This window comes from Parus major, chromosome 23 (assembly GCF_001522545.3).
Source record: "Parus major isolate Abel chromosome 23, Parus_major1.1, whole genome shotgun sequence".
Classification (NCBI taxonomy): domain Eukaryota; kingdom Metazoa; phylum Chordata; class Aves; order Passeriformes; family Paridae; genus Parus; species Parus major.
Window position 1 is genome coordinate 3,316,560 of NC_031791.1, and position 8,006 is coordinate 3,324,565.

Here is an 8,006-nt window from a genome sequence, read left to right on the forward strand (position 1 = left end):
CTGGCCCACGTTCACCTCGCCAGACGCAGTGGAAAAAGCTTTGCGCTTGCATGAAGACCGAGAAAGGCAGAAGGCGGGACTCTGGAGCTCGGAGAAAGGTACCCTGCAAGAGGGGAGCTTCTATCGGCAGAAGCAGCGTTCCGGAGCGCTTGGCAACGGGCTCAATGAACGATGTGTGCGGGAAAGACGCCGGTTGGCGTCCAGGCGCTGGAAAGGGTGAGCGCTGCAAGGAAGGCGAATAAGGAAGGCGCTTAGCAGCCAGTTCATGGGCGAAGCTTTCAGACTGCAAGAGGAACATAGCTGCCGCTCGCTGGCTTGCGGAATAGACGCTAGCTGTCGTCTGGAAGAAGGCCAGCCACGGTGTCCTAGGTTAAGGCAAATTTGAGAGGAAAACGCCAAATGGGTGTTTCCCCAGGAAAAAAATTCAAAGGATCCCTCCCCGCAACTGGTCCGGCGAAAAAAAATAACTATGAAACCGTAAAAATTCTCAGTGTTCGACGGGATTGCAAACCTTTTCATGTGGTGTAGCTCAGCTCGCTTCAGGTTCTTCTCAGTCCCTCCAGCGCTGGATAGCGCTGAGGCGCAGGCCCCGGTGGACCCCAGGCGTGAGCTCCCGGGGTTTGTCTGGCTGTTTTTCAGTCCAAAAGAGGTTTGCACAGATCCAGGTAAAAAAAAAGAGGGAAAGAAAAAAAATCCAGGGAACTCCTCTGCCTCAGCTAGCTAAAAGTAACTAAAAGCCAAAGAGAAGCTGTCTCCCGCTGTCTGTCCATTCTGCAGACACCACAGTCCAGGAGCAGCATGTGTGGGAGTGATGTTTTTTTTCAACACAAACTGAGCGCTTCTTTTTCTCCCCCACCCTGCCTTCGCTCTCAGAGCCAGTCTTAAAAGCACAGAAGCTAATAGATAACATAAACCAGGCGACTGGGGATACCAGTATGTTGCTATATTTTATATATTAGTAAAGGCCTGTATGCACAAACCAGCCTTTGAAATAAGTTGTGATATTAAGGGCTAAAGTCCTTGAAACTTGCCTGCTGAAGAGAGAGTAAATTAAAACAATATTCTTGTGTAAAAGGAAAAGAATGTAAACCTGTGTGTGCTAGCCAATAGTAGCTTGCTCTGCCCGCGGACCCTGTAAGACCCTATAAAAGGTGTGTTATTAATAGAAATAAACGGCATTCACAATTACTTCTGTGAAGACTGGTGAATAGCTGGCGGTCTCTCAATATTTGGCGCTCTGAATGGGACACCCTGCGGGCAGGGGGGCTTCAGTGGATCCACGCACGGTGGGACGGAGCCTTGGACCGAGGTTGGTGGAGCGGATCTGAGTGCAGATAGATGCTGCCTCGGATCGCTACCGGATAGGAGGGTCACGAATCAACGGGGGTGAGTTGCTCCAGGAGTTCGAAGGCAGGGGCGTGGTAGAAGGCTCGCAACCTTCCCCCCTGCCGCCGAGCCGTTAGCATGGATGTGGAATTTGCAGCGGCAGAAAAACTGCTTCTCAGCATCCTCGTTAAATGAGGCGGAGCAGCCAGGGAAAAGGACCTGGATAAGCTCATTATATGGGCGAAAAATGGCGGGCACTTTGCAGTGCCCTCACTGCTTTTTGCAGTGGAAGAATGGATAGATGTCGGGAATTTGATGTGGGAAACGGCAATCACGGGAAAGAGTAAAGAAGTAATAGCCCTCGGTTCAGTATGGAAAAATGTGTTAAATGCCTTAAGCGGTATGAAGAAAGTATCCTCAGTAGCAGGAGCCACTTTAGATGCCATGGCGCCATCCGAGACGGACGCGCCGCAGTCACCTCCTGCCAAGTCCACGAGCCGTTTGAGTGCATTTTTCAGGGTGGGGCAAGTCCGGCCAGCGAAGGGGCTTACAGGGAGGCAGTGTAGCACCATGTCAGATCTTCTAAAATCTCAGGGGTGCTCCGATGCGGTCCCGACCGCGCCACCGGAGCCCTCCCTGGTCCCGACCGCACTGGCGGAGCCTAAGCCGGAAGTTACCCTGCCGAATGCGGATGTAGAAATGACGGCTCCCCCAGAAGGAGCGGACGCCAGCTCCAGCCAGGCGGAGCCTGATAAGTCAGCAGAAACAAGAGCCGCAAAGTGCAAAGCAAAGATCTACCCTTCGATGCCATCTACCGTTCACTGGGGAAGACCGCAGGACATCCCTCTCCCCTCCGATGACGACATCTCTATGCGTTCCGATGACAGACAGCTCGCAGCAGGAGCAGAGCCAATTGATGACAACGCTGCTTCAAAGAAAGAGCTACTGGGATTGCAACAACAAATAGAGCAGCTCGTGCAGCAGCTCCAAGCTCAAATTGAACAAACCTTATGTGCGAATAAAGTACAGCCTCAACAGGAGAAAGCAGCTCTGCAGCAGACACTGAGACAACGAGCAGAGTCAGTTCAACAACTACAGGATATGCTGCGTCCTGAACCATCTGCTCCACCTTTGGAAACACTGTCAACACCACAACCTTGTTCTAGCTCTATCACCTTGGAGGGAGAAAACAGAAAACACAGAGCACAGCAGAGATGGTCCGGCATCATTCGAGATCCAATTCTTGAGGGAGAATGGCAAGCAGCAGGGGCAGTTTCTTGTCCCATTTTATACGATCAACAAAATCCACGTTATGAACAGCATGACTGGAAGATCTTGCAGCAAGCCAAAAAGACAGTTACTGAGCATGGCATTAAATCCGAAGCTGCAAACACTGCATTGGATTGGCTGTTCACCTCTGATGTTAACAGTCCCATAGACAGCCAGAATCTCGCACATCTGCTTTTAACTCCATCACAGCTTATGGTGTGGGAGAAAGAATGGAAGAGGTTGGCAGTTCTGGAAGCCAATCGACCTCGAGATCAAAATGATGTGTTGTATGGACTTAATCCTGACATGCTCACTGGTTCAGGAGTTTTCAGTCATATGACTGTACAACTAAACTACCCTCTTGCAATGCATCATTTGTCTGCACAGCTCGCTCGTCAAGCCTTTAATGCTGTGCCTGATTCCAAGCCTCATCCTTCCTTCACAACAGTACGGCAGGGCCTCACGGAACCGTACTCCCATTTCATCGATCGTCTGTCAGCAGCCCTAAAAGCTCAGAATGACATGACTGAAGAGACAAAGCAAAACATGTTTAAGCTGTTAGCTTTTGAGAATGCCAACTCGAAGATAAAGCCCATCCTTGCCACACTCCCAAAGCAAGCAGATGTGGGAGACATGCTAGATATTGCCCTGCGAGTTAATCAGACGCAACAAGGACAGCTAGTGGCCAATGCCGTCGCAGAAGCCATCAAGCCAACTACAAGTCTACTTGCTGCTGCAGTCAGTAAACTGGGAAGCGGACGTAAACCTTCCGCCGTACCTTCAGCCATCTGTTTTCGATGTGGCAACAAAGGGCACTTTCGAAAAACCTGCCAAGTTCCTGTGTGGTGTGACCGATGCCAAGTAGATAATCATGCTACTGCTGCATTCCAGTTCGCAAAAAACGTGATCAAGAGCGCGAGGAGCCGCCGCGCGGGGACACAAGTTGCCGGCCCAACTCTATTCAGCAGCTCAACCCACCAGCAACCCGGGGAAGCCTGGGAATTGATTTGGCAGCATCAGTAGATGTCACACTCATCGACAGCAATGTCTGCAAAATCCCAACCGGAGTTACAGGACCTGTTTATTCTGTTACCAGTGCACTTGGTGCTTTGTTGATTGGAAGATCATCCACTGGAATTGCAGGACTTATTGTTCTCCCAGGAGTTATCGATGCTGATTACACTGGTGAAATCCAAGTGTGTGCCTACACCCTACACTTACAATCAGAAAGGGAACAAGAATTGCTCAATTAGTGTTATTTCAAAAGGTGGCAACTGAGAAAGACATTTTCCGAAGTGCTCCTGGACGTGGAGCCAAAGTTGATTTGGGTCAACAGGAGACACAGTGGTGAATCTCGTTCAACAAATGAGTCATCAACCAGTAATTGAAATCACCCTGTGCCACAGATCAAAGCAGCAAAGAGTTAAGATGATGCTAGACACAGGAGCTGATGTCACCATCGTCAGCCGAGTTTGGTGGCCAAGAGAATGGCCTCTCCACAGAGCCTTAAGCTCAGTACAAGGTGTAGGAGGATACTCCACTCCACTGAGAAGTGTACACCCGATCCAGTTCCGATTTCCTGAAGGACAAACTACCACCTTATGTCCATATGTCATGCCTTTGCCTGGAAGCCTTGGAGGGCTCGTTGGTCGGGATGTTCTCAGCCAGCTCGAAGCAGCACTAACTCTTCCCAATCAATCGCCTTTTCAGTAGTCGCCACTGCTGACAGGCCGCCAACCCCAAGGATTCAGTGGAAATCGAATGAGCCTGTGTGGGTTGAGCAGTGGCCTCTATCCCAGGAGCGGCTAGCAATTGCGCATGAATTTGTCAAGGAACAGCTACAAGCAAAGCATATCCAACCATCGCTCAGCCCATGGAATACTCCAATTTTTGTCATCCCGAAGAAGTCTGGAAAATGGCGATTGCTGCATGATCTACGCAAAGTAAATGATCAAATGTGGGCAATGGGAGCGTTACAACCAGGAATGCCCTCTCCCACAATGCTACCACAGGAACGGTATCTTCTAGTCATAGATTTGAAAGACTGTTTCTTCACGATACCCCTGCAAAAAGAAGACACTGTGAGATTCGCCTTCACTTTGCCGTCAATCAACAAAAAAAGTCCATCTCAGAGATTTGAGTGGGTGGTCCTTCCACAGGGGATGAAAAATTCTCCAACAATGTGCCAATTGTTCATGCACTGGGCACTGACACCAGTGCGGGCCAAGCTCTCCCAGACAATTATTTATCACTACATGGATGACATCTTGTTTGTCAACGTGATCCATTCCAAGATGAAGATCTCACATTTATCACCGCCCAGCTCGCAGCAAAAGGCTCGGTGGTTTCCCCAGAAAAAATCCAAAGACAAGCTCCATGGAAGTACTTAGGGTGGATTCTGACATCTTCCTCAGTCCACCCACAAAAATTAGAATTAACCACTGAAATCCGCACCCTCAATGACGCACAAAAGCTTGTTGGAGATCTGCAATGGGTACGATCCATTGCCGGCACCCGAAATGATGAGATAGCACCCTTAATGAGCCTTTTAAAAGGTACAGACCCATAAACTCCCATCACTCTTTCTACAGATCAGAAGAGCTGTCTCATTTATCTAGGGAAGAAACTGCTTTCAACACTAGCAGACAGAAGATTGCCAGATGTGCCTTTAGGACTTCTGATTTGTAACCACTCTGTTGCACCATGTGCTATCATCTTCCAGTGGCCTGCTTGGCAAAAAGAGAAAGGGGGAGAAGGCCCATCTAAGAGCCGTCGAGGTGCCAAGCAGCCTGCCAAGAAGATTCAGCTAGCGCAATCAGCAAAGAAATGTGCAGAGTCTTTAGCAATTCTTGAGTGGATTTTTACACCATATACGCCACCAATGAGTATTTGGCAAAGGACAGAAGCAATTGCTTATCTCATCAAAAAGGCAAGAACACGAATTGTGGTAATTAGTGATGCTGAGCCGGAACATATCAGTCTGCCAATAACGAAAGAAAATTTTGAATGGATGCTGAGACATTCAGAACCAATTCAACTTGCCCTACTCAGCTATCCAGGAACTGTACACAACAGGCAACCTCGAGATCCACGACTGCAGATCATTTTAAAACAGAGGTGGCTGCAACAGCCCAAAGTCGTGAAGCAGCTGGTAAAAGGCCTTACGGTATATACAGATGCAGGAAGTCGGCAGAAAAAAGCAGCCTGTACCTGGCAAGAAGACTCGAGTTGGAGAAGTAAAACTATAGATGGAGATGCACATGACTCACTGCAGACATTAGAACTTACAGCCGTCGCATGGGCACTGTCTCATTGGCGAGACAGTAAGCTGAACATTGTATCAGATTCATTGTATGTGGTAGGAGTGGTACAACGTATTGAAGATGCTCTTATCAAGCCACCAGATAATAAGCAATTGTGTCAACTATTTTTTCAAATCAAAAGAGCTATAGAGGACAGAAATGAGCCCTGTTGCATCATTCACATACGCAGTCATCAAACAGAATTAGGTCTCGGAGAGGGCAATGCAAAAGCTGACGCGCTTGCCAGTCCTGTTGTAGCAGCACCAAGAGACTCTTTCGCAGCTGCAAGAGAGAGTCATGCTCTCTTTCATCAAGCTGCAAAAGCCTTGCAGAAACAGTTCAATATCAGCCTAACCGATGCACAAGGCATTGTAAAGTCCTGTCCACAGTGCAGTCAATACGGAACCACTCTAGGCTTAGGTGTTAACGCTAGAGGTCTTCAAGCCTGTGAAATCTGGCAAATGGATGTAACACATGTGCCTGAATTTGGTCGCCTCAAATATGTACATGTCACAGTAGATACCTTTTCAAAAATGGTTTGGGCCAGTGCACAAGTAGGAGAAAAAAGCATACATGTAATTCGACATTTAGTAGCATGCTTTGCCATAATGGGGGTTCCGAAAGAATTAAAAACAGACAATGGGCCTGCATATGTAGGAACACGAGTTTCTCAGTTCTTACAAAGATGGGGAGTCAAACATGTAACTGGAATTCCCCATGTGTCAACTGGACAAGCCATTGTAGAGAGAGCCCATAGGACCCTAAAAGAGTATTTGAATAAGCAAAAAACACCAGAACAGTTAGACCCTACCATTCGATTACAGCAAGTGTTATTCACTTTAAATTTCCTCAGTCTAGTTGGAGATCTAGAGCAACCCCCAGTAGTCATTCACAATAGTCAAGTAAAAATGCAAGCTACCCCAGAGGTTGAGTTATACAACAAAAACCCAAAAACAGGTATCTGGGAGGGACCGAGTCCATTGCTATTTAACAGGCGTGGTTATAGTTGTGTTTCCACAGATGCTGGACCGCTGTGGGTGCCTAGCCGATGGACTAAACCAGCCATGAAATATCTGAAGAACAATCAGAACATTGATGCCCTCAGTCAGTCTCTGATCGGCTGCCAGCTGGCACCACAGGAACAACAGATGTTTCAGGATTGAATTGTGTCAAGTCATAGTCTGTTTGTGAGAAATTCCTGTGAAGATCTGAAAAAAGTGCAGAGACTCTATCTAATTGTGCACGAAACAAATTTTAGTTGTGTGTTTACCCCTTTTGCAAATTGCTTTCACGCTTGAGCTACATATATACCAGAGCACGTGTGTCAAAAATAGATAGATAATAGTTAAAGAATTTAGTGTGTGTAGCGATTATTATATTAGTAGAAAGTATAAGTACCCCTCTCTTTTTTTTTTCAAGAGTTAGTGCAGGCATCTCTAAAAGTTCATTTGTGTGAGTAGTGTATGTCTTGCAGTATTATAAAATTGAGCTACAACTGACTTTTTGCTCTTAGCACAAGGACATAGTTGTGAGGAGTTTGAAGGCATGTGCTGCTTGAATCTTATTGATCATTCAGCTTCCATCTATAAGCAACTACAACAGCTGCAGGATAAGTTACATGCCCTGAAAGAAGATAGTAACCCCATTAGAAGTTGGTTCGCCAGCTGGAGCATCACTGGATGGTTGAAGTCTCTTGTGCTAGAAGGGGGATGGACTTTACTTATAGTGTTGAGATGATAGTTTAAGTCGTAGGCTATCTTGTTCAAAGCATGGTTTGTGCAAAAAGGAGAAAGGCGGAATTGTTGCTATATTTTATATATTAGTAAAGGCCTGTATGCACAAACCAGCTTTTGAAATAAGTTGTGATATTAAGGGCTAAAGTCCTTGAAACTTGCCTGCAGAAGAAAGAGTAAACTAAAACAATATTCTTGTGAAAAAGGAAAAGAATGTAAACCTGTGTGTGCTAGCCAATAGTAGCTTGCTCTGCCCGCGGACCCTGTAACACCTGATAAAAGGTGCGTTATTAATAGAAATAAACGGCATTCACAATTACTTCTGTGAAGACTGGTGAAGAGCTGGCTATCTCTCAATACCAGTATCATGAAGTCA